The following is a 27,492-nucleotide window of genomic DNA, read 5'->3' as shown; positions in this document are numbered from 1 at the left end:
CCACTCAATAGAAATCATGGTAAAAATTTTGGCAATTTTTAATTTCGGGCAAAACATGTCAAAAATTACAAATTTGAAGGTTAATCCTTGCTTTTTGAGAAATTTTGGAGGATTCGAGGCCAAGTGTCGAAAAGTCTTGAAATTCTAGGGGATAAATCTCGGGGCCATATAATGTCGTTTGGAACCATTTATGATCATTATATGTTGTCATAAATGTTCGTGGTAGGCATGATTTTATGAAATCGGTGCAAGTTGTAACCGGTAAATTGGTCATTTATAGATAAATTGGACCGTTCAACCCACCCAATTAGACCCCTTGAGGATATTAGGGAATATTGTAAAAATTTTGGCAATTTTTATTTTCGGACGAAAAAAAAGTCAAAAAATTAAAAAATTGAAGTCTAATATCCACGTTTTTGAGAAATTTTGAAGGTTTCGAGGCCCGGTGTCGAAAAGTCTTGTGTTTTTGGGGAATACATATGAGTGTCATACAATGTCATTTGGAACCATACATGATCATTATATGTTGTCATAGATGTTCGTCGTAGGTTTGAGCTAATGAAATCAGTACAAGTTATAAACCGGTAAGTAGGCCGTTTAAAGGCAAATTGGATGGTTCCACCCACCCAATTGGACTCCCGAAGGGTATTAGGGATCATGATAAACATTTCGGCAATTATTATTTCCGGGCGAAAAAAGTCTAAAAATTCCAAAAATAAATGCTAATATTCACGCTTTTTGAGAAATTTTAGAGGTTTCGAGGCCCGGAATCGAAAAGGCTTGAGATTCTAGGAAATACATCTCAGGGTAATACAATGTCGTTTGAAACCATATATGATCATTATTTGTTGTCATTAATTTTGTGGTAGGCTTATTGAGTTAATTAAAATGAAATCGGTGCAAGTTGTAAACTAGTAAATTGGTCGTTTAAAGGCAAATTGGATGGTTCCACCCACCCAATTGGACTACCGGACGGAGGTTAATAAGGACCATGGTAAACATTTCAACAATTTTAATTTTTGGGCAAAAAAAAGTCAAAATTTTCCAAAATTGAAGGCTAATGTCTACGCTTTTTAAGAAATTTTAGAGGTTTCGAGGCCTAGTGTCGAAAAAACTTGAGATTTTGGGAGGGGAATACATATGGGGGTCATACAATGTCGTTTGGAACCATATATAATCATTATATGTTATCATAGATGTTCGTGGTAGACTTAAATTAATGAAATCGGTGCAAGTTGTAAACCGGTAAATTGGTCGATTAATAACAAATATGATGGTTCCACACACCCAATTGGACTCCCAGAATGTATTAGTGACCATGTTAAACATTTCGACAATTTTTATTTTCAGGCGAAAAAAATAAAAAAATTCTTAAATTGAAGTCTAATATCCACGCTTTTTGAGAAACTTTGCATTTAACGTGGCCCGGTGTCGAGAAACCTTTAAATTTCAGGGGATACATCTCAGTGGTAGGCTCGATTTAATGAAATCGGTGGAAGTTGTAAACCGGCAAATTGGTCTTTGAAAGGAAAATTAGTAGGTTCAACCCTCTCAATTGGACTTTCGATGGGTATTAAGAACCATTATAAAAATTTCGGCAATTTTTATTTACGGGTGAAAAAATGTAAAAAAATTCAAAAATTGAAGGCTTATATCCACGCTTTTAGAGAAATTTTTAAGATTTTTGGTCACGGTGTCAAAAAGTCTTGAGATTTTAGGGAATACATCTCGGGGTCACATAATGACGTTTATAATTATATATGATCATTATATGTTGTCAGCAATGTTCGTGGTAGACTTGAGTTAATGAAATAGGTACTAGTTTTAAATCGGTAAATTGGTCGTCTAAAGGCAAATTGGATGGTTCTACCTACCCAATTGGACTCCCGAAGGATATTAGTGATCATGGTAAACATTTCAGCAATTTTTATTTCTAGGCAAAAAAAAGTCGAAAAATTCCAAAATTGAAGGCTAATATCCACGTTTTTTTAGAAATTTTGAAGATTTTGAGGCTCGGTGTCATAAAGCCTCGAAAATTTAAGGGATACTTCTCGAGGTCATATAATGCCATTTGGAATCATATATAATCATTATATGTTATCATAAATGTTCGTGGTAGGCTTGAGTTAATTAAATCGTTGTAGGTTGTATACCATTAAATTGGCCGTTTCAAGAAAAATTGGATGGTTCCATCCACCCAATTGGCCTCTCGGAGGGTATTAGGGACCATGATAAACATTTTGGCAATTTTTATTTTCGGGCGAGAAAAAGTAAAAAAAATTCCAAAATTGAAGGCTAATATTCACACTTTTTGAGGTTTTAGAGCCTGATGTCAAAAAGTTTTGAAATACTAGGGGATATATCTCGTGGTCATATAATGTCGTTTAGAACCATATATGATCATTATTTTTTTGTCATAAATGTTTGTGGTAGGCTTGAATTAATGAAATCGGTGCAAGTTGTAAACAGGTAAATTGGTCGTTTAAAAGCAAATTGGATGGTTCCACCCACCCAATTGGACTTTGGAGGGTATTAGAGACCATGGTAAATATTTCGGAAATTTTTTTTTTGGGCGAAAGAAAGTAAAAAAAATCCAAAATTAAAGGCTAATATCTACGCTTTATGAGAAATTTTGGAGGTTTCGGGGTCCGGTGTCGAAAAATCTTTAGATTATAGGGGATATATATATCTCGGGGTCATATAATGCCGTTTGTAACCATATATGATCATTATATGTTGTCATAAATTTTTGTGGTATGCTTGAGTTTATGAAATCGGGCAAGTTGTAAATTGGTAAATTGGCCGTTTAAAGGCAAATTTGATGGTTCCACCCACCCAATTGGACTCCTGGAGGGTATTAGAGACCATGGTAAATATTTCGACAATTTTTATTTTCAGGCCAAAAAAAGTCAAAAAATTCATAAATTGAAGGCTATATCCACGCTTTTTGAGAATTTTAGGTGTCTTCGAGGTCCGGTGTCGAAAAGTATTGAAATTCTTGGGAATACATCTCGGAATCATATAATGTTGTTTGAAACTGTATATGATCGTTATTTGTTGTTATAAATGTTTGTGGTAGTCTTGAATTAATGAAATCGGTGCAAGTTGTAAATTTGTAAATTGGTCGTTTAAAGGCAAATTGGATGGTTCCACCCACCCAATTGGACTCCCGGAGGAAATTAGGGACCATGGTAAACATTTTGGCAATTTTTTTATCTAGGCGAAAAAAAAGTCAAAAAATTCCAAAATTGAAGGCTAATATCCACGCCTTTTGTTTCGGGGCCCGGTGTCGAAAAACATTGAGTTAAGGGGACACATCTCGGGGTCATATAATGATAAGACCGCCGTTTGGAACCATATATGATCATTATATGTTGTCGTAAATGTTCATGGTAGGCTTAAGTTAATGAAAATGGTGCAAGTTGTAAACTAGTAAATTGGTCGTTTAAAGGCAAATTGGATGGTTCCACCCAGCCAACTGGATTCCCAGAGGATATTAGGAATCATGGTAAACATTTCGGCAAATTTTTTATTTTCGTGTGAAAAAAAGTCATAAAATTCCAACATTGAAGACTAATGTCCACGCTATATGAGAACTTTTGGAGGTTTCGGGTAGAGCTGTTAATTCGGATAAACGTTCGGGTCTGGGTCGGTAAGATTGGGTTGGGTCAACTCAGGTCGGGTCAATTCGAATTAATTCCATAACCTATGCGATCGGGTTTGGGTTAGGTCATGCTTTAGTCGGGTCACTTCAGGTCATCATTCTTATCGGGTTTGGGTCGAGTGAATAATAGGTCGGGTTTAATTCGAATATTCACGGGTTAAAACGGGTTACGGTAATTCTTAGGTTCGAGTTGGGTTCGATTTAAGTCAATAATTTGTAGATTATAATCAGGTCGGGTCATTCTCGGGTTTGAGTCGGGTTCGGTTCAAGTCAATAATTTGCGGGTTATAATCAGGTTGGGTCATTTTCAAGTCGGGTCATTATCGGGTTAAAGTCGTTTTCGGTTCAAGTTAATAATTTGCGGGTTATAATCAGGTTGGGTCATTTTCAAGTCAGGTCATTCTTGGATTCAAGTCGGGTTATGTTCAAGTCAATAATTTGCAGGTTACAATCAGGTCGGGTCATTTCCAAGTGATTTCATATTCGAGTTCAACTAACTATAAATAGATAATTATCATTTTTATCAAGCTAATTATTTCCTTTAACTATAATATATCTGGCAATATACTAGGGAACTATAGTCTATAATTTAGGAAGATAATTATCCCCTTTGACCATACAACCAATATATACTATATTTAACTCTTAAATTTGAGGATGATGCTCCTTTCTTTTGCTGGCCGAGACCGACTTGGTCTCCCTAGACAAAATGCTTTGATCAATAATAATAAGGTGTTCTAAATTGCATTAAAGGTGATTTGAAGTCAGGTCAGGATCAATTTGGGTTGAATTTAGGTCGGGTCAATAACAAGTCCTGTTGATTTCGAGTTGGATTAGTAACAAATCAGGTTGAATTTTTGGGTTTGGTTAGTAATAGGTCTGGTAAAATTTGAGTCAGGTTAATAACAAGTCGGGTTGAATTTGGGTCAGGTCAATAACAAGTTAATTTCGAGTCGAGTTTGTAACAGGTTGGGTTAAATTCAGGTCGGGTTAGGAACGAGTCGGGTGAATTCAAGTCAGGTTAATAACAACTCGGGTTTTGACGGGTTAATACGGGTTTAGGTCAATTTCGGTTCAAGTCGGGTTCTGTTCAGGTCAATAATTTATGGGTTACATTCGGGTCGAGTCATCTCCAGGTCAATTCATGTTCGGGTTCGAGTCTCATATACTCGGGTCAACTCGGATCTAGGGTTGGTTTCAGGTCGGGTTAGGTCGGGTTTTGGTCACCATTTTTTTCAAGTTCAGATGGGTCGGTTAATAATCGGGTTTGAGTTGGTATTTTGGGTCGGGTCAACTTTTGACAGCTCTAGTCACATCGTGTAGCCAGTGTTATTTACTCACAGGTTACTCGTTCAGGGGTTATTTAGTCAAATATTACTCGATTGGTTAGCAGTTACTTGGTCCGTAAAAGGATATTCGCTCAGTTACGGGTTACTTTGTTATTCGAGGCTTACTCGGTCAAGGATTACCTGATAAGTGTTTTGGTGTGTATCGACCTGTCACGCGGTGTAGAAATTTAAGTCGAGTAACAAAAAAATAAATCAATAATCGGCCAATGAAAGTTATATATAGTGGCTTGGTAGTCATTTTTAAGATGACTACTGTAGGAGTTTGCATTCATATTGTTATTACTCGTAGAAAATTAAACACGTACAAGACCTCTCGTGTAGCATGCTCCAAAAACATTTTCCTCGTTGCATTGTTTACTCGTCAAATCTCAATTTCATTATTCCATCCTAGCCGTACGTGCTTGGTCATTAGTTGCTTCCGTTGAAAAATCATTTAGTGATTGTTAAAAACTATTTATAGGGTCCACAACTTTGGGCTGAATTTGGCCATACGTCTTAGATATCTAAAGCTAACAATGATGGAAGATGTCCGACCTTTATCTCCCTTCTTAAGGCTATGGTTTACATTTTTTGCCATGCTTTTTGTCACTAGTTTCGCAACCACCAGTCCCATTGCCAAACCCGGGTGCCCAACTAGGTGCGGAAAGGTAACTATTCCGTACCCATTTGGCCTGGACTCAGAGAAAAGTTGCTCCCTTAGTACGCCCTACAACATACACTGTGACACCTCCTTCGATCCCCCACAACCGTACTTGCTTGACGGTAATAATACTCGCCTGGAGATCATAGACATATCACAAGCCGGTCAAATGCGAATCAGGAATAAACTGTCCACACAATGCTACCAACCAGGGCAGGTAGTACAAGAATCAGTGTTGTATAGCCAAGTACAATTGGTAAATCTAACGAACTTACCGCTAGTGGTATTGGATGATGCAAACAAGTTCATCGGCATTGGTTGTACGTACGTGGCTTTGATGGTTGCAAAAGGTACACAAATACAGGGCCAAGTTAGTGGCTGTGTAGCTACGTGTGATACGCCACCGGAGACTATGCTTAAGCAAAATGATACGTCGTGTATGGGTAACGGCTGCTGCCAATCGGTTATTCCAAACAAAGGATTGAAACTAGTTGAGATAGCGGGTTTCGTTCCAAACACCACAAATAATAATGTATCCTATTGTACCGCTGCTTTCATAGCCGAGGTAGACAAATTTAACTTTAGAGTGGCTGACCTTTTTGGTAGCAACAACGCCGCTTTTGTAAATAGAACAACTGACAATGTTCCGATGGTGCTCGATTGGTATGTTGGTGTTAATGAGACGTGCCAACAAGCTCAGCAGAATACCCTGTGCAAAGATGTTGTTGGTGGCGATGAATCCGGGTACCGTTGCAGGTGTAAGCCTGGTTACGAGGGTAACCCCTATCTCAGTCCTGGATGCACAATAGGTCAGTCTTCCCACATATATTTTTCATTACTAAACTGCTAATGGTCTAATTTAAACAATCAAATTGAAATCGCTCAGTTTAACTTCAACTAGTTTAATTTTCAATGATAAAAGATTAGTAATCATCAATATTTCTTCAAATTAAGGATTTGTTTACTCCGTCTTTCTTATGACCTCTTACTGTTTATTAACTTGGCGTCTATAATATTTAACCAATTTGTTTCGATTTATATCATATGATTTGTCAAAAAATATCAGCAAAACTTATTATATTTAATTTAATAAAAAACAATTTTGTTGAAAATATTAGTGTACGAAATTGTCACAAGAAATAAATATACAATATAATTAAGTTGAAATAACAGAGTTTTTCTTCATGTGAAATTTATACTTGATGTGTAACAACATTTTACAAATATATAGTTAAAGAAATGAACATACATTTGGGGTCATCAGGGATTGACAACATAATTTCTTTTACTTGTATTACTTTGGGATAAAAAATGAATATACAATTCAAAATTGTGAACCTAATAGATAGATATATGTTCACAATTTGTATACTTGATATGGTATAAAATATATTCGTGGATTTCAACTATCAGTATAAACTTTTAATTGAGATGATCCCTTAACATGGTATCAGAGCTAACGTGACATAGAGGTTACGACTTCAAATCCCATCCACCCCTCCTTCAAAGTGGAATTAATTCGCACCGGGTATAAGAGAGTCTGTGTTTCATCCACATTTCTAGCTCAAAGGGCTTTTAAATCTTGAGTGTAAAGACATACTCCCTCCGTTTTTTTTAATTGCATCACTTTGATTTTTTCACTATTCACATACCATGGTTGACTTAATTTTTTAACCTCTATAAAATAAATAAATGTTAGTGTATAATATATCATTAAATTCGTAATAATGTCTAGTTTCATAATATAATTTTGTTATAATTGTTATAAATTAACAATTAAAAATATTAACAGTCCTAGTTACGCCTCGGCAAATGTGTCGGTCAAACTGATGCAAATAAATAAAAAAAACAGAGGGAGTAACAAATATATGTTCTTAATACTAAGTTTGTTTACCAAAATACCCTTTAAATCCTCTCTAACTATTATATTAGAGGATCATCTCATATTACTGACTTTTAGTTATTTATTTCCTTCTGGCAGATATTAATGAGTGTGAGGGTCCAAGCAAACCTTGTACTCATATTTGTGAGAACACCAATGGCAGTTACACATGCTCTTGTCCTAAAGGATATAGTGGAAATGGGCGGAAGGATGGTGGTGGCTCCCCCTGTATTAAGGCTGAATCAAATTTTACATCTAAGCTCCGTTTAGGTAATTCGTTTATTATATATTTTTTTTTAAATATTTATTGTATAAAAACTCTTACTTGTATTCTTAGGATCATTTGGCTCATTAGGGAAGTAAATTATTTATCAACATTAGTGAGAGACTAGTTTTTGTTTTTGTTTTTTTGTTTTTTTTTTTTTAGGTCAGAAATAGTGCACTAAGTTCTTCACCTCTTTACTTTTTCTATGTGGGACTTGAGATGAACAACCCCAACAAATAGTTTGCAGTTACATAGAATAATTTCTAATTTCATAATCAAAATTAGTTTTATGTTATTAGTTTAAATTGATATTTTGACTTCAAAATGCTTCAGTTTAATTTGGATGAAAGTTTATATTCTTTTATCCTTACTAATTGATTGAAAATTATACTTAGTATATATTTTACTCTATGATCGATGATATAGCTAACAAGATTATATTATTATACCAAAAATTGTTTGCGCAGGAATAGGCCTTGGACTTGGGTCGTTGTTGGTTTTATTTGTTTTTTTCATGAATTTAATCGCCAAAAAAAGGAAACTCATGAAAAAAAGGGAGAAATTTTTTGAGCAGAATGGAGGAGTATTGTTGAGCCAACAACTTCGTCCTAATGGAGGAACCATGGACTCATCTAAAATATTTTCTATTGAAGAACTACAAGAAGCAACAAATAATTATCACGAAGATCGTATTTTAGGTAAAGGTGGTTATGGTACAGTATACAAGGGAATTCTTAAGGATGGTCATGAAGTTGCAATAAAGAAATCTCGAGTGACTGATCGAAAGCAAGTTGAGCAATTCATAAACGAAGTTGTTATTCTAACTCAAATCAACCATCGAAATGTGGTTAAACTTTTAGGATGTTGTCTTGAAACCGAGGTTCCTTTGCTCGTGTATGAATATGTCTCGAATGGTACTCTCTTTGAACATATCCATAAAAATAAGGGTGTCACGTCTTGGCTTACTTGGGCTAATTGCATTAAGCTTGCTGCGGAGGCTGCTGATGCACTTTCATATCTTCATTCAGCGGCTTCAATACCAATCATTCACCGAGATGTTAAATCCAGCAACATTTTATTAGACGAAAGTTACACTGCTAAGATATCTGATTTTGGTGCTTCAAGGTTGATTCCAATTGATCAAACGCAGGTGACAACATTAGTTCAAGGGACGTTAGGATATTTGGATCCAGAGTACTTTCAAACAAGTCAACTGACCGAGAAAAGTGATGTTTATAGTTTCGGGGTTCTACTTGTTGAACTCTTAACAAGAGAAAAGCCTCTTTCCTTAGAAAGGAAAATAGAAGACAGAAACTTGGCTATATATTTTATCTTGTCATTTAAAGAAGGTCGGTTGATGGAAATCGTTGATCCTCAGTTGGTTAGGGAAGCTAACGAAGAGCAACTAGTTACAATGGCGAATCTAGCTATGAAATGTCTTTACGTCGTAGGTGACGATAGGCCAACCATGAAGGAAGTGGCCCTTGAGCTTCAGGGTATGAGGAATCAAAATAGGCATCCTTGGGTCGATCAGAGCCATCAGGATGAGACAAGCAATTTAACAAACCAAAATGATCTTTACCCGATGCCCTCGAATGCTAATTATAATGGCAATCCAAGCACTGGAGAATTCATGTCTGGACAATACACAATGCAAATCGATTTGATTAACGAAATGAACCAGCCTCGCTAATGTCCGAGTAATGCACGAATCCGGATTATGATGGCTTATGCCTTGTAAATTCATTAATCATGCTGCATGATTAATGAATTGCATGATTAATGAATTTACAAGGCAAAAGCCATCATCATAATCCGGATATATATATATATATATATATATATATATATATATATATATATATATACACTAGGTTATTAGTTCTCGTGCTATGCACGGTAATTTTAAGACTTTTATTGGTGTAACAATATAATTATAATAATCGTTAGTACTTGTAACATAATAATTCGTATTTAATTTCAAAAATTAAATTGCCAAAAAGTCTTCTAAACCACATGAAACATTTAACTACGATATATTTATTTTCTTATTATTTCTAATATTTACTAAAATAAAATACGAAAAATCAAACAAAGTACAAAGAGCTTATTAACAAAATGAGTTTTGTAAAAATACTCTTTTGACTATTAGTGTTTTAAAATTCACAACAAACTCTGTACTATTTTTCTTTTTGACAAACAAATAATAATTATATATATATGTATATAGCTAGCCTTCCATCTACAATATCTCTATATACATTTTTTTTTTCTTCTTCCATATAAAATTGACCACTTTTAAAATGTGAAAATATAATTAAAAAAAAAAAGTCATATTATCGCATAGATAATATCACAATAAGATTTCCCGTGGTAATAATTTGGGCATGTGGTGTAACATAAAACCCGTGGTGTATTGATGCAAAAATATTATATAAAAAGAATACTTTTTAACCCATATAATTCCTATTTTAAATACTTAAAAAGTTATGATATATGTTTAAAATTACCTAAGTACTTAGTATTTTTTATTTTATCCAAAAAAAAAAGTATATATAAATCTGACAGGTTTGTTAATTTAATCTTTAAATAAAAAATTGTATTGTATGCTTAATAAAATAAAACATCGGTTGCATCATAAATTCATAATGTTACAATATGTAGTTATTAGATAAAGATAGGAAACCAAAATTATACATATAATTAAAGATACTTAACATATCAAATAATGAAATAATTAATATTTGAGTATAATATATAAGGAAGAAACATAATGATTATTTTGGAAGGAAAAAATATTATTTTTGTTAGAAAGGAATGAAAATATTATACTTTGTATTACGTATATTAAATCTTTTCTAAGAAGATTTTTTGACAAAAAAACCAAAAAGCAAAAAAATAAAAAATAAATAAAAAATAATTTTGGCGGAAAATTTTTTAACCAAAAGTTGACACGTGTCATGTTTGGTTTCGCCTTTAGTATTTAGTTATTATATATATACATATATATATATATATATAGGGGAGAGATCCGGTAAGAACCCCTCCTTATATAAGAACCTTAGTTATATAAGAACCAATCTCATTCGTAGGATTATATTAGGATGAGCGGTCAGGATTAAAAACAAAAACCCTCCCCCAACCGTCCAAAATCTTCTCTCTCCTCAAATTTTCAATCCTCTCTACTTTCTCTCTCCTCAAATCCTGTAAATTGAAGTATTTTCTTCAAATTTCGCATGAATTTTGCATAACCAACCTAAATTGTTCAAATCAAGTACGTTTTTTTTAAGATTTTATTCAAATTTCGCATGATGTTCAATTTTTTCTTAATTTCGACTTCAATTTTTAGATTTCTGTGTGATTTTTGTTCCATTTTTTTTTATTGTTTTGTTGCTTTCGATTTTTTGATTTCATCTTGCGATTTCTATTCGATTTTTTTGGGTACGATTATTAAGTCCTATTATTCAGTTCGAATTCTATTCTGATTTGATTTTCGTTAATTTTCGGCGATTTTAGGGTACAAACTCAGTGATTTTAGGGCTGGAATTTCAGCGATTTTAGTTTCGAATTTCAGCAATATGGGGTAATTTCACCGCTGCTCTTGATTATTAGATAATTTCAGCCCATTTTTTCGTTTTTTTTCTTTTTGGCGTCATTTTTAGTGAGTGAAGGTGGAGATCGAGGGTGAGTAATGGTGGTGCGGTGGTTAGGAGCAGCGTGGGGTGCTACTGAATGGTGATTTGGTGGTCCGCGGCTGCTTGTGGTGTTGGGTGACTGTGAGTTGTGGCATAGAATAGTCGTCTCTTGTTTATACTCGTACTCATATCTGCTCATATTGTTTGCGTTTTCTAAAGAGAATGCTAGTATTTGTATTAGCTTGGTAATTTGGCTTACTAATTTTTGAGATTATATGAATTTGATTGTTGGGTATATATATATGTGGAGCCATGATGAGTTGATGACAGACTAATTGGATGCTGTTATTTATATATGTAGTTGGGTATCTTTATTCTTGATTCCATGTCATTTTAACTAATTATCATATCTTGGAATTAAACTAGATAGCTTGGTTGATTAAGCCACAAGTTTTGCTTAGTTATTGCAAGAGTAGTAGTGCACGAAAAGTGAAGAAAACTAATCTTATTATAAATTTAGAATAATATAGATTTAGAACAAAAAAAGATTAGAACATAAGTAAAAAATTTAGAACATATGAAAAATTTAGAACATAGAAAAAAATGTTTAGAACATAGGCAGAAAAATTTAAAACATAGGGGAAAAAATTTAGAACATAGTCAAAATTTTAGAACATATATTTTGATTATTAGAGAAAAATTTAGAACATAGGTATAAAAGTTTTCAATATGGGTATAAGATCGAGTTTAGAACATAGGATAAAAGTTTAGAACATAGAAAAAAAAAAAGTTTAGAACACAACAAAAAAATTTAGAACATAAGAATTTTAGAACATAGGGAAAAAAGATTAGAACATAAGTGAAAAAAATTAAAAAAAATTTATAATATAGGGAAAAAAAAATTAGAACTTAAGAAAAGGTGTAGAAAATAGGAAAAATAATTTAGAACATAAAAGAAAATTTAGAACATAAGTTTAGAACATATGGTGAAAAAATTTAGAACATATGAAAATAATTCAGAACATATATTTAGAGCTTAAACAGAAAATTTAGAACATAGATGAAAACTTTTAGAACATAGGTAAAAATATAGAACATAGATAAAAAATGTCGAATATGAAAAAAAAGTTTAGAACATAGTCAAAAAGTTTAGAACATAGGGTGAAAATATTTAGAACATAGGGTGAAAAAAATTTAGAACATAGGAAAAAAAGTTTAGAGTATAGGCGAAAAAATTTAGTACATCAGAAAAAGTTTAGAATAGGAAAAAGTTTTGAACATAGGGTGAAAAAATTTAGTATATAGGATAAAAGTTTAGAAAATAGGGTGAGAAGTTCTAAGATTATAGATAGAAAAAGTTTAGAACATATGGTGAAAATTTTCAGAAATATATGGAAAATTCAAAGCATAGACAGAAAAATTTTAAGTAATGGATAAAAAAAGTTTAGATGATAGGAAAATAATTTAGAACATATAAAAAGGCATTGGCAGAAAAAAAAAAAATTAAAGTATTAGCAAAAAAACTTTTGAAAAACTAAAGTATTAGCAAAAAACTTATGAACATTTACGGTAAATGAAAAAAAGAAGAACATATTCTAAAAGGCCTAAAACCTATTAGCTCAATTGGTAGAACACTATGCAAATGCATAGAGGATGTAGGTTCGATTCCTACATAGGTTATCTCTATAAAAAAAAATTCGAAAGTAAACAATAATAACTTAATAGTAAAACATGAAAATAAATCAAATTATTTTTTCAACTTATGTTCTAAATTATTTTTTTTATGTTTTAAATTTTTTTTGCTTATGTTCTAAATTTTGCTTATGTTCTAATATTTTTTTTGTATGTAGTTCTAAATTTTTTCTGCTTATGTTCTAAAAATTTAAGGGCTGAGATTGGTTCTTATATAAGATTGAGTTCTTATATAGAGGAGGGTTCTCTCTCTCTCTCTCTCTCTCTCTCTCTCTCTCTCTCTATATATATATATATATATATATATATATATATATATATATATATATATATATATATATATATATATATATATATGCTGTATTTTATTTTTCTTTTGGGAAGTAACAATTAGTATTACTCCAAATACATTATACAAACTCATGGGGTGTACAAAGACAAGTCATCAAATTTTACACGATTGCTAATCCATTAGTTTGATCTGACCACTAATACGCATAATTATACATTTGTAAAAATTAGGGCGCCTATAGCTAGTCGTATCCGAAAGCTCTTTTGTTTTGGCCTTAAGTTACAAATTTAGTTGTTAGCATTATTATTATATTTAGCTTGCTATTTTTGTTTAAACCCCTTATTCAATTGCTTGGTATGTACGAAAATTAATTATTCAACAAATTAGGGTTTTTGTGATAATTGCGTTTGCGTTTGCATTTTATGTGCAGGTACAACGACAAGTACAAATGTGAAGCACCATAGCAAGAGTCATCTCATGGACTCATGACAGCCCGAGGAGAAAATTTGAAGTTGTAAATTTTTATAATTAAAACAAATCAAATTAAAGGGCTGAATATTTTTTTGTTGCTAGATGAGGGAATAATTGATTATTGGAAAGAGATGTAACAAATTAATTGGTTGTTGAAAAGTATTTGCTTAAGTGTGAGGTAGCAGTACACGTTGATGAAGTAGAAAACTTGAAACTAAAGTTGAAGAAGAAGACCAGTGGGAAAATTGGGTGGGAAAAGGTTCATTGAAGGTCACATGACATAGTCAATGCCGGGAAAAAGTCAATGGGAGAATCCGATTTATGGTAGTCTTTTACAACATTTTGCATTTTAATACGGAGTAGGAAGTTTTTAACAACATATTTTATTATAGGGATTTTCTTACACACAGTGGTTTTTAATAGGTAATTTTTGACAAAAAAATCCTTTCAGTAATTATCATACTTTTAAATTGGATATCATCTTTTTTATTTGTGTTTTTGAAAATAATCAGATAAGCCAACTTTTGAAAAGTACATACTAATAGATGTGTATCTAATGACATGTAAATTGAAAATTTTTATTTTATTAATTTTTTTTATCTTACATATTAGTATACAAAATCAATCATGTATCTCTTTTATCAATTTATTTATTTATTGAGTTGTTCATTTGAGGTTTCTCTCTATCCCTCGTATCCAAAGTAAAGTACATTAATATCCTCAGGGACACGGTAGATAATTCACAATTATATACTCTCGATTGAAGTAAGATATATAACGTGTTGTTTGTGCTCCTTATGAACAAATCAACAAATTTAGTACAAAATGAAGCGGAGAAAATTCCTTGAAATTGTTATTACTCGTAGAATATTAAACAGTACAAGGCCTTCTCGTGTAGCATGCTCCAAAGACCATGTCCAAGTCGTTGCTTGGTTGACTCAAGTCAATCTCAATTATTGCATCCCGGCCTTGTTATGCTTATTGAGTTATTGGCTATTAGTTGCTTGGTTTACAAATACCTCTTTGTGTATGTTTCACAACTCACATTTCTCATCATAAACCATAAATCGATACCCAAAAGCTAAAAATGTTTGAGTTTATTAGTACCTTGTTATGTTTCCTCTTCTCACTGCTTTGGTTGAGTTTAACTCTTTTTAATATCACCACCTTCGCCGCTACCCCCATTGCCAAACCCGGTTGTGAAACTAGTTGTGGGAACCTAACGGTTCATTACCCGTTTGGTATCGGCCTGGATGGGACGTGTTCTCTTAGTAGGTTTTACGTCATAAATTGCAATAGAACTTATGACCCTCCAAAGCCCTTCTTGGCCAAGGGTAACCTTGAGGTCGTGGACATATCCGTCACCGGCCAAATACGTGTTAAGAGCGATGTGGCACGTACATATTATGAAGATGGAAAAGTAGTAGAATCAAAATCTGTGTATACATCAGAGACAAACCTCTACAAATTTCCACTTGTGTTTAACGACACGGAAAACAAAGTCGTTGTTATTGGTTGTGATGATTATGGTTTGATTAATGGCACCCTGGGACGTTACTTCTCAAGTGGGTGCATTGTGGGGTGTTCCAAGCAAGTAGATGTAATAAATGGGTCGTGTTCAGGGATAGGTTGCTGCCAAACATCCATCCCAAAGGGGTTGAAAGGTTTAAGCCTAGAACTATATAGTTTAAATAAGCATGAACACGTGTCCAACTTTAATCCATATGGATTTGCTTTTTTAGGGAATCCAAAGAATTTTAGCTTCAGTGTGTCCGACCTTAATGACCCTAACTTCGTGAACAGAACACAAGACATTGTTCCGGTCGTACTTGATTGGTTTATTGGGGTAAATGAGACCTGTGAGGTAGCTAAGAAAAACTCGTCCGCCTTTGCTTGCCAGAGGAATAGCAAATGCATCAACTTTGATGGTGACGAAGGAGGATACAGATGCAATTGTCTTCCTGGTTATCAGGGTAATCCTTACCTTAGCCCCGGATGTACAGGTTAGTTACTACTTACTTTTTCCTTTCTTTTTTTTTTTTTTTTTTTTTCTTTTTTTTTTTTGGGAAAGAAGGTTAGTCATTACTTATTAAAATCAATACAATAAATTTAAGAACGGCCAACATAGGAAAATGGGGGGCAATCTTTAAGGTTAATGGAGTATCCTTTCAATTGTTTTGCTAGTTAAATTTATGGTAATACTATGTGTAGTACTCCGTATATCGATGATTGAGATATCATATTATCATGCATGCTAAATCATATCAACTAACCTTTCACTTTTATCCATTGATTTATTTGACACAAAAAAAAAAATATGAAAAAAAACTACATATAAATCACTATGTTACATATGAAGTACGGAGTATGAAGTATAATGTAATAAAACAGTAAAATACTAAAACGTAAATTTTTTGTTTCCGTATTCTCAAGATCATTTCTTATGCCTTCAATGAAAAAATTTTCTAAACATTGATTTTTCTCGATAATTCTTATAGCTAGGTAGTTCTTGATTTATTTAAATTTATCAGTTTTTCTAATGTGTATCCATATCCTAATCTACCTACAAAAAATTAAGCATGTAAATTAACTATATTTTATGATTTTAATCAATACATAAGGTGTTATGCTGGCAAACGTGTCCAGCCGCTCTATGTCATGTGTCGAATCGGCTTCAACAACAATACCCACACATTAAAAAAAGTAAGAACCTCACACTTGTAACTAGAGTTTAGAGGTGATCATGGGATTGGCCAGGCTAATGGTCAAAAATAAGTCGGGCCGAGTTGATCCAAAAATGCTTGTCAAAACCTGTTATTTTTAACTAAGCCGCCTAACGAGTTTTTCAGACTAGATTAAAAAAAACAACAAAAAAAACGTAATTCAAAAAAAAAAAATGCTTGTACGTGGACAGTCCAAAAAAATTCGGTCTAATCCAACTTCAAGCCGGATTTTATTGTCCAAGCCTGCCCAAATAATCCAATTGGTTGGGCAGACCCACCTTGTTTACCTTTACTTGTAACTTAAAGATTGATCACAACCACATTACAATATAGTCCATTAGTCCCTCCTTTGTGTAAATTTGTCCTTTTGATTAATTTGTATAATATTGGTTCTTTACACCTATAAAAGTTAAATTCTTGGCGTAAATTTCTCTATTCCGCTATTGCAGATATTGATGAGTGTGTAGGTCCAAAGAACCTTTGTTCTCATTTATGTACAAACACTCCAGGCAGCTACATATGCTCTTGTCCTAAAGGATTCCATGGAAAAACCGTGAAGAAAGAAAATGATCATTGTGTTAAAGATTCTTCACTAAATGTAGCTGTAGTTCTGATTGCAACCTTGGGTTCAATACTTTTGCCTCTGATTGGATGGTGGTTATATGTGGTGATCATAAAAAGAAAGGCTATCAAGAAAAAAGCTAAAAATTTTCAGAAAAATGGTGGGTTGTTGCTGCAACATCGTATGTCGAATGATGAACATATTGTAGAGAGAACAAAGATCTTCACCATTGACGAGTTGGAGAAAGCTACAGACCACTTTAATGAGAGCAGAATAATTGGACAAGGAGGCCAAGGTACGGTTTATAAAGGTATGTTGGATGAAGGGAGACTTGTTGCCGTAAAAAAATCTACGACAATAAGTGAAAGCCAACTAGGAGATTTCATCAACGAAGTGGTTGTCATGTCTCAAATAATTCATAGGAGTATAGTCAAGTTATTAGGATGTTGTTTGGAATGGGAAGTCCCATTACTAGTATATGAGTTTATCCCAAACGGAACTCTTTCTAATCATCTTCATCATCTAAATGAAGAGTTTCCAATCACATGGAGAATGCGCCTACGTATTGCTTCTGATTCTGCTGGAGCACTTGTTTATTTGCATACATCTTCTTCTATTCCTATCTTTCATAGGGACGTCAAATCTTCCAACATTCTTTTGGATGATAAGTATAGGGCAAAGTTATCAGATTTTGGGACATCAAGACATGTGGCTCCAGATCAAACTCATGTAACCACTCGTGTTATGGGAACATTTGGCTACTTGGATCCTGAATATCTTCAATCTAACCACTATACTGAGAAGAGTGATGTTTACAGTTTTGGTGTAGTCCTTCTTGAACTTTTAACGAGGCAAAAGGCAATACGTGCTATATGTGAGCAGCATAGAAGCTTGGTGTCGTGGTTTCTTTCTCATATGGAAAACTCTCATTTCCTTGACATTGTTGACCCTCAAGTCCTAAATGAGGGTTCAAAGGAAGAGGTTATAACTATAGCCGATCTTGCAAAGCGATGCCTGAATTTGGATAGCAAGAGAAGACCAACTATGAAAGAAGTTCTACTAGTACTAGAGACGATAGAGTCGAGTCATTTCAAATTGCCCCAAACCGATGAAGTACAAACCACCCAAAGTTTTAAGCAAGTGTTGGATGCTGGAGTAACCAACAGTTTCTATCATGACAACGCTGCAACTTCTACAACATTTGATACGGAAAGTAGTTATCCTCGCTCAGCTGAAGTATCTCTACTATTCAACCCTAGATGATTCAAATATTTTCAGAAGTTTGGTGACTTTGGTCATACAACCATGACTATAGCTGATGATCAAGATCGACTCTATTTAATTTAATATTTTCGTACTTTTTTAATGAGATAAACTTTGTTGCGTTGTTATGTTCAAGCCTTCAAGGCATTTTTCTGCAATGTAACTAATTAATTAGTAAAGACTTTATGTTTAGCTCATCAGTTCAGGTATCTCTATAACATGGGGCGGGCCTAAAAATACAGATAATTATATCATTGACATGATTCATAACTTCTTTTCTCTTAATATCTTTACACTTTTTTTTTCAATTTTTCCTACACATGTAACTTGACTTAATGACTGTCAATATGTTTGATAGTGTATGATTTAAAATAACAAAACATTGATGCGATGAAAATGCACATCTTTATAAATATAAAAGGAACGCACAAAAGATACTATTAAAGAAAAACAGGATTACAACCTAAAAAAAAAAAATAATAAAATAAAATAAAATAAAAGGAACGTACATAATAAAGTTTAGATATATGATATCAACACATATATCTCTAACATACTCTCTTTAATTTGAACGTATCCACAGAAATAAGTGTATCGCATTTGGCTTATTTGGGCTAATTGGATTAATCTTTTGCTTCGTAGGAATGCTAATGCACTTTCATATTCAACCGCAAGCCTCTATACCAATAAAGAGATATTGTTGATGGGAATTATGTATTACAACTTTGGTCGTTTTTATAATTGGGCCTAAATTTGCTTTAAAATGCTACCAATTATAAAATGATTAATAATATATATTTTTACCAATTATTCATTGAGATGTATGTTAAAAATCCAACATCTTAAACTATTAGTCGAATAAAGTTATACAACTACTAAATCTGATTCCACTAGATAAACGTCAGACGACAAACATTAGTACAAGGGACATTAGGAGATATTTAGATCATGAGTATTTCCAAATTAAACAAGCCAGCAATAGAGAAGAGTGATAGGCCAACCCTACCATGAAGGAAGTGGCTCTCGTAGAGAAGAGTGATAGGACAAACCTACAAAGTGGCCCTGGCCTTGAGCTTGAGCTTGATGGTTTGAGGAAACAAAATAGCCGTTAAATACGAGTCTGGGCCGCACCTGTCATAGGAGAGTGCAAGTCCACCACTTTCAAGACCAAGGAGGTCCTGCCTCAAAACCATATGACAATGAGAGGAGTAGCCCCTTAATCTTATATTGTGGTGCAGTGGTAACTCTTGAATTCTTTCAATGTGGGAATCCATTACCACTACACTCCCCATTTTAAATGAACTAGTCTTTTGTCCCGTACAATGTACGGGCTTGTTATTGGTTTTTGTTTTTTTTTTTTTTTTTTTTTTTTTTTTTTTTTGGTGCATGTAGTTTTATTTAATCATGAAATAGACAAATAGTAGTATGGAGACATCGGGGGTTTTGGTCGTGACTTATTTTGTGAGGAACAATAACTTTTTTTTTTTTTTTTTTTTGTTTTTGTTTTTGTTTTTTTTTTTTTTGTTGTTGTTGTTGTTGTTTTGCATTATAATATGTTGAAGTTGGCATTCAATGGATTGGTAAGCAATCAATAATTAGGAAGTTAGATTAGCAAAATATTATTGAATATATGTTTAAGTAACTATGTTTACATAAGATAGTTGGGGAATGGCCGAATGAGATAGCATTCTTCATATTGTAGCATCCACATTTTCCCGTCATGTCTTCATATTTAGTCTCCTCCATTTTGTATGTTGTGGATTTTATTTGTCTTCAAGTGGTTGTATTTCCGGGATTGACTCATCATTCCTGTAAACTGATTAAAATTTGAGTATTAGCTAGACTTAGGCTTATTAACAATTTTCCAATTTTGACAATTGGGGGTTTAAATTAACAAAAATTCATGCATGTTTAAATTTTATTTCAATTTCAGCGAAAATTTAAATATAAATTCTACAAAAAAAAAAATAAATAAATAATAATAATAATAATAATAATAATAATAATAATAATAATAATAATAATAATAATAATAATAATAATAATAATAATAATAATAATAATAATAATAAAGGGTTGGGTATGGCGATTAGGGTTGGGTAGTTTTAGGCTTGATCACCGGCTTCCACGTCAATTTTCCGGCTTCTTCTCCGGCGAAGTGTTAGGTCTCAGGCAAAGGGCGTTTTCTGGGTTCTTAGCAGGCAACAACTACGCAATTCTCCGTCGACATTCAGGCAGTTTCGGGGCTATTTTCTGAGAGGTTGCGCGAGCAGTTCAGCGGTTTTCTGGCAGCATCTACAAGCTTGGTCTGCTCTGTTTTTAGTCGTGATTTTGGGTGCGTTTTTTGATCGATTTTGGTGCAATGATCAGGCGGCTTTTGGGTCTGTTTTGAGGGCTGTTTTCGGGCTAGTTTCAGGCTGTTTTTCAGGTGACATTCTGATCGATTTCAAGTTGTTTCTACTTTGTTTTCAATCGTGTTTTTGGGTCTGTTTTAGTCGTGTTTTTGGGTGTGTTTTTGGAGCGTTTTTGGGTGCGGCTTTGGGTCAGTTTTGAGGGCTGTTTGCGGGCTGTTTGAGGGCTGTTTTCAGGCTGGTTTCCTAGCAAATTTCTGTTCGTTTTTGGGGCATACTTCAGGTTCGTACTGCTCGAGTTTAAGGCTGTGGTTTGTGGCAGTTTCGGGTGCAGTTTCGACTGCTTTTGGGTGCAGTTTATGGTCTGAATCTGGTGCACTTTCCGGCGTATTTCAGGTCAGTTTTCAGGCGTGTTTGGCTCTGGTTTAAGTCTAGTTGTGGACTGGTTTTTCTGGTCAATTTTTGGCCAGTTGTTTTGGTGCGTTTTGGTGGTGTTTTTGGTGTGTTTTGGGTGCAGTTTTTAGGCATCTTTATAGGGGTTTAATTAGCAGTTTCCAAGTGTCACTTGGGAGGTTATTTGCAGCCTATGTCGGGAGTCGTTGTGAAGTTTCATTGTCCGTTTGTGGGTCTTAGTGGTTGTCAAGATGGGAGTGGAAATGGCCTTACTCGACGTTCTCTAATCAGGCATCTTAGTGATCGTCATTGTTGTATCGGTGCGCGAGATATCACCTGACATTCTCTTACTTCAAATTTGGCTGTTTATAATGAGGCAGAAGTTACTTTTAGGCGTATGGGGATTTGGTTATGTGGAGTTTGCTATAAAACGCACACGTTTCGTTCTAAGTGTCGTCATGATAGGGATGAGGATGTGTCACCCCCTGATGAAGGAGATGGTATTGTTCGTTTTGTGCTTCATAATTTCAGCAAGCCGCAAGCTCCTTCTTCTTCTTCTCCTGCTCGAGTTGGTCATGTGGATGGTGAGGTGCGAGATAATAACGGCGGTTTTGATGTGGCTCTCCTTGATTGTTTATTCTCTAAGGGGTTTCGCACTGTTAAGTCTATCCCTCCCAAGTGTCGTTTGGGGTTTTCTCGGGTTCTGAAAGGCACTCTTGATAAAGTGATCTCTAAGCCTGATGACATTTCTAATTGGGTCTCTTTGTTGGTGTTACCTCTTTGCATCCTTAAAATCTTTCGCCTGAGGAGTAGTCGTGAGTCTCGGTCTTCGGTCAGACGTCGGCATCAGGAAGAGAGTATTTCCCGTGCTATTTGTTCTTGGGGTGTAGCGGGTGGTAATTTGCAGCTTGTGAGGGAAATTTTGGCAGAGGATTCTCCTACTTTGTCGGCGATTGATGATGAGGACATTGATTTGGAAGAGCGTAATATAAAGCAGTGTCGTAGGAAGATTTGCGATGGCCATTACACTGCTGCAGTTCGGATTCTTTCTTCTTCAGGCGTTGCACCTTATAATGACGCCACTCTTGCGGATTTACAGGCCAAGCACCCTTCATCTCCAGCTCCATCCTTGCCTGATATACCTATTGATCATCTTCATCTTGTTACGACTTCTGCTGTTGTTTTGGATCGGATTAAGAGCTTCCCTCGTGGCACATCATGTGGTAGGGATGGTTTGCGTGCTCAACATCTTATGGATTGCTTAAGTGGTGCAGCTGTGGCAGTCTCAGATGAGTTGGTTGACTCTATTACCGGGGTGGTTAATCTCTTTCTAGCTGGAAGATGTCCTATGGAATTAGGAGAGTACATTGCTAGTGCTCCTCTTACGCCACTTGTCAAGCCCGGTGGTGGTATCCGTCCTATTGCTGTGGGTACGGTTTGGCGGCGTCTCGTTTCGAAGGTGGGTGCTGTTATGGTTGGTCAGTCTTTAGGGAGTTACTTTGATGGCCTTCAATTTGGTGTTGGGGTTTCTTCAGGTGGTGAGGCAATTCTTCATGCGGTGAATCGGTTGATTGAGGACCGTGGTTCTGATGTGGGTCTATCTATGTTGTTGGTGGATTTTCAAAATGCCTTCAATCTGGTTGATCGTTCGGTCATGTTAAGTGAGGTACGTCGCCGTTGTCCGGGCATTTCGCGATGGGTTGAATTCTGCTATTCTAATCCAGCCAGGTTGTACTATGGGGACCAAACCTTATGGTCATCTCAAGGGGTGCAGCAGGGTGATCCCCTTGGTCCTTTGCTTTTTTCTTTGGTTTTACAACCCCTGGTTTGTAAAATTAGGGAGACTTTTGATGTATGTCTTCAGGCTTGGTATTTAGATGACGGCACGATTATTGGTGACACTTTGGTGGTGGGGCAAGTTCTGCAGTTGATTATGGAGGAAGGACCTCGTTCTGGGTTATGTCTTAACGTGGAAAAAACTGAAGTTTTCTGGCCTACGGAAGACCCTCGAAGCAGGCTGGTGGGTGTCTTTCCGCCTAATATTGCTCGACCTTTGCGTGGTGTTAGGTTGCTTGGAGGTCCCGCTAGTTCCGATTCTGGTTTCAGTGGTGACCTTGTGATGCAGAGGGTGACCAAGACAATTGTCCTTATGGATAAGGTCGCTATGCTTGATGATCCTCAGTGTGAACTGTTGTTACTTAGGGCATGTACTGGAGTTTCAAAACTCTACTTTGCATTACGTACTTGTCCTCCTAGTACTTTTGAGGTAGCTCAGCGCACTTTTGATGGAGCTCTTCGATCTTCCTTGGAGCGTATTGTTACCGCTTCGGGGCCTGGGTTTGGTGATTGGCAGTGGCGGCTTGCCACCTTACCATTTGCATTTGGAGGGCTTGGTGTTTATTCTGCAGGTGATGTTCGTCACTATGCTTTTCTTGCTTCTCGGTTGCAGTCTGCTGGGTTGCAGACACAACTTCTTCGGCATGCTGGCATTGTTGGTCTTGGACGAGCCTTTAAGGATGCGTTGTGTTTGTTTAATGGAACAGTGGAGTCTGACATTTTGAGTAATCCTAGTGAGGTCGCTGCCCCTAAACACATGAAGAAATTGGCAGATATGTATTTCACAAAGATTACTGCTTCTGCAGAATCTGCTTATTCTTTAACTCCTCGCCAATCAGCATTATGGAAATCACAGCAGGGTGATCATACCTCAGCTTGGCTTCGGGCGGTTCCTATTTCGGGGTTGGGTCAGACGATGAACGCTAAGACTTATCGATGTGTGTTGTCCTATCGGTTGGGTGTTCCTTTATTCTCTGTCTCGACGTCGTGCTCTGCTTGTTCGAGGGTTTTTGCTGGAGATATTTTCGGTGATCACGCGGTGTCTTGTGCTGGTATTGTGGGTATTAAACATCGGCATAATGTCGTTCGGGATACCCTTGTTGATGTTTGCTATCGTTCTGGGATTTCGGCGAGAAAGGAGGTTGACATTGGGTTGGCTGGAGGGAACGACGAGGCCCTCAGACCTGCGGATGTGTTACTTTATTCATGGGATCGTGGTCGCGATGTCTGTGTTGATTTGACAGGGTCTTCTCCTTTGACACAGTCGGGGCTATCTGACTTTATTCCTAGGCGCGTTGTGGCTGATGCTGCTCATCGGAAGCGGGTTAAGTATGAAGCTCGATGTCAGGTGATTGGATATGGTTTCATTCCCTTCTCCTTTTCTTCGCTTGGGGAATTAGAGAAGGAGGCTGTTGCGTTACTGAAGCGGATTCAGAGGTTCTCGTCGACGCAAGACATTGGGGCTCGTGCTGCAGCTCATATCTTCACTAGGGTAGGATTTGCTATAGCTAGAGGAGTGAGGGGCCCAGATTGTATCTCGGCTTCCCACTAATTTATTGTAGGTTGTATGATTTTGTTTTTGAGATAATAATAATAATAATAATAATAATAATAATAATAATAATAATAATAATAATAATAATAATAATAATAAAAGGCACAAGATGATAGTCACTCACCAAATGTGAATCTACATGTGAATTTGATTATGGAAGTACTATGTTATATAGAATTAATATTGTAGTGGCAGATGATTGAATAAATCTTCGTACTAAAAAAGCATTAACATACATCATTATTATGTTCGGAATTTGTAACCGAAAACATGATTAAAGGAATTTAATTTGTGGGAATTGAAGAGGGGAGATGAAGAGGAAGAGTGTGAAATTATTTGTGGGTTTGCTGATGAAGATGAAGCGGCCATCGGATTATGGTGGGTTTTTGGTTTAATTTACATATTTACATATACTCCATATTAAATTGTGTGGTGGAATGAAAGGTCAGAGCTAGCTTTTAGCTAACATAAAATCCAAACAGTTTAGCTTTTACTCCAACTAATATCTCTAAATTATGCTCAGTTTTAAATTCTTAATTAATATTAATAATTTGATGACTAATTACTTTCCATTTAAATATTGATTTGTACACGTGGCACATTGTATTGGAATAATGAACACGTGGCACATTGGATTGGAATAGTGAGCATGTGGCACATTGGATTGGAAAAGAGAACATAGGATGAAGACATGTGTGTATCATGGTTAGAGTTTTTAAAGACTAAAGTATAGAAGTATAGATATAGATTAGTGTGGGACAAGAGAATGCTTACATATAGGTTGTTCCCGGGCTCAACAAGCATCCTTGGGCTGATCGCAACCATCCGTATGAAACAAGCAGTTTAACAAATCCAAGCTCGGGAGGATTCACGTCTGGACAATATATTGAAATCGATATGATTACGCAAATGAATCGCACCCTCGCTAATGCTAATGCTATGATCAACCAACTGTTGAACTTTTGAAAGTTGTATAATTTCAAAAGGCACTATACAATGCAACCTCATCATGGCAAAGAGACAAGTCCTCTGTTCCATCCAAACTAATAGTCCGGCCTTTGAAAACTTTATTTCACAATAATCAATCTATAAACACACTTTTACAAAGTGTATATTTTACTTTTTACTTTTTACCGTTCTTTTATCATCTTATCTTTACAGTGTTATGGTAGTAATATTGTATTTCCTCTGTCCCTTAATTTTTGTTCCATAAAGAGGTGATACTTTACTAATTTTTGTTTGGAAAAAAAAAAGGAAATTTTAGAAAATAACACCACAAAAAAACACAAATTTTGTTTATAACACCACAAAAAAATAAATTTTGATTATAACACCACAAGAAAACACCAAAATTTGATTTAACCAGCACTTAACGGATTCTTGGATGGAATCCGTTAGTGGGGCCCATAATTGACACGTGTCAATAGCCTATAGGTTTAAAAAAGATGAAATAATAAAAAGAAAAAAAAAATCCCTTAACCCGGCTAGCCCCACTACCGACGCCACCTCGCTTTAGCCGCCGACACTATAACCCAGGCCGCCGCTGACACCCATCTCCCCAACCAAAACCGGCGACACCCATCTCCCCAACCAAAACCACCCCACAACGCCGAATTTCGCCTTCCCCCTCCCCGAAAACCACTCACGCCGCTCAACTCATACGACCAAACGGCCAAACCCGAAAACCACCCCATGCCGCCGAACTCCTACATCACGCCACCAACAGCTACCTCGGCTACATCACCACCATCGTCGCCGAAATCTTCATCCTTACCTAGAGCTTTCATCGAAAATCAAAATCCCAACCCACATTACCCACAAACCTCCCTCACCTGAACCCTAACCTGTTTCAAGAAATCAAATTGAATCGGGGCTGGGCTGAGCTGGGTACGGTGTTTAAGGGTCAGGGTGGTGCTCGTTCAGGTGGTCGGTCAAGGGTGGTCGGTCGAGGGTGGTCAGCTAGGGGAACCAGCAGCGGCGGTGGGGGCAAGTGGAATGGCGCCAGTGGTGAGTGCGGTGGCTGGGTTAGGATTTTTCTTTTTTTTTTGTGTTTTTTTTTATCCAGTATATACTTGACACGTATACTAAGTGGGACCTACTTACGGTTTTTTGGATGACGTTAGTAAGAGGTGGTGAAATCAATTTTTTTGGTTTTTTGGTGGTGTTATAATCAAACTTTTAAATTTTGTGGTGTTATAAACAAAATTTGTGTTTTTTTGTGGTGTTATTTTCTAAAATTTCCAAAAAAAAATGACTAAGAGAGGTAAGTAGTGGGGTTAATGAGATGGTTGTGAGATTAAAGATGTGATCCTATTTGTCCAAAAATAAAATGGGGTAAAATTTAAATGACGACCTAAAGAAATTGAGGCAAAAAAAATAAGTGACGGAGGGAGTAAAAGACTAAATTTAAACAATCGTCACGCCTAATCATCAGTTTCATCACGCACTTAAAATGCAGTCTGATTGAAAAGAAAAAAAAGTACTCCGTAACATATATGTCAAGCCTGAAGAATATGTACTTCTTACTCCTAAACTATAAATATGTTAATCTTCTATTTAAAACTTTAAAGAACATTGTATGATAACAAACTCTGAAAAAGAATATAATGAATAATACACACACAAAATCATACTCGTAATACAAAGTTCATATATCAATAATCTAATAAATGAACCATTATACCCCGTACACATTGAAAATACCATACAAGAAAAGAATGAATTGTTATTTTTTTTTCTTATAAATACATTAATTTTGAGAGTTTGGAAGAAATAATTGAGGAATTACAACAAGTAGGAGCTTTGGAGAATGGTATTTTTTTTGTTTAAATGGAGCATATATAGTTTATTACGTAATTCACCGGTGACAATGGGTAAATCTCTACCCATTATTACAATTCCCTTTCATCCAATTTTCGT

At 35.3% G+C, this 27,492-nt stretch overlaps 2 pseudogenes across 1 annotated transcript; both read left to right on the top strand.

Moving 5' to 3' along the window:
- Positions 1–5,531: 5,531 nt before the first annotated feature.
- Positions 5,532–9,493, top strand: LOC145638230 (wall-associated receptor kinase 2 pseudogene; annotated as a pseudogene).
- A 5,484-nt stretch (positions 9,494–14,977) lies between these two features.
- On the top strand, positions 14,978–18,638 carry LOC145638219 (putative wall-associated receptor kinase-like 16 pseudogene; annotated as a pseudogene). The gene is made up of 2 exons (XR_014114634.1): positions 14,978–15,893; positions 17,063–18,638. The product of XR_014114634.1 is annotated as a putative wall-associated receptor kinase-like 16 pseudogene (transcript).
- The last annotated feature ends 8,854 nt before the right edge of the window (positions 18,639–27,492 follow it).

Source organism: Chenopodium album, chromosome 1 (assembly GCF_948465745.1).
Source record: "Chenopodium album chromosome 1, dcCheAlbu1.1, whole genome shotgun sequence".
NCBI classification, from domain to species: domain Eukaryota; kingdom Viridiplantae; phylum Streptophyta; class Magnoliopsida; order Caryophyllales; family Amaranthaceae; genus Chenopodium; species Chenopodium album.
This window is presented reverse-complemented; position numbering and strand designations above follow the sequence as displayed.